Source organism: Cynoglossus semilaevis, chromosome 13 (genome assembly GCF_000523025.1).
Source record: "Cynoglossus semilaevis isolate Cse_v1.0 chromosome 13, Cse_v1.0, whole genome shotgun sequence".
Classification (NCBI taxonomy): domain Eukaryota; kingdom Metazoa; phylum Chordata; class Actinopteri; order Pleuronectiformes; family Cynoglossidae; genus Cynoglossus; species Cynoglossus semilaevis.
This window is the reverse complement of record NC_024319.1, coordinates 1,876,399-1,876,845: the sequence shown is the minus strand read 5'-3', so window position 1 is coordinate 1,876,845 and position 447 is coordinate 1,876,399. Positions and strand designations below refer to the sequence as shown.

The 447-nt window shown below is 45.0% G+C and overlaps 1 protein-coding gene across 2 annotated transcripts in view; it reads left to right on the top strand.

The window, feature by feature from the left end:
- cops7a (COP9 constitutive photomorphogenic homolog subunit 7A) overlaps positions 1-447 on the top strand; it is a 13,394-nt gene that overhangs the window by 6,943 nt on the left and 6,004 nt on the right. The gene's annotated exons all lie outside the window — the stretch shown is intronic.

The following is a 447-nucleotide window of genomic DNA, read 5'->3' as shown; positions in this document are numbered from 1 at the left end:
CCCCCCCCCCCCCCCCACACACCCCCCCCCCCCCCGCCCCCCAGCCCCCCCCCCCGTCTCAGCCCCTGCAGACAGATTATCCACAAAGAGGAAATCATCCAGGTGCTTTTATCTGTTATTGCAACTTTTTCTGTCTGACGTTTGATTGACTGACGCTCGTGCTGCAGCAGCCGGAAAAATAAACGCCTGGTTTTATTAGGTGTAAGAAAATATCTATACACTGAAATGTAATTTGTTTATTTATGAAACCGTATCGATATCCCAACAACACTATTGATTAAAAAAATGTTTTATCAACAATTAACGTAGAAATATTCATGTGAGTTCATCTCAGTGTTGTAGTTACACCTCCGACCACCACTACTAGTTGGTTCAGACTTTCAGTCTGTGAGAAGAAGCTTCACTTCAATAATGATTTTTATGCTACCTCTACTTTACCCCCCCCCC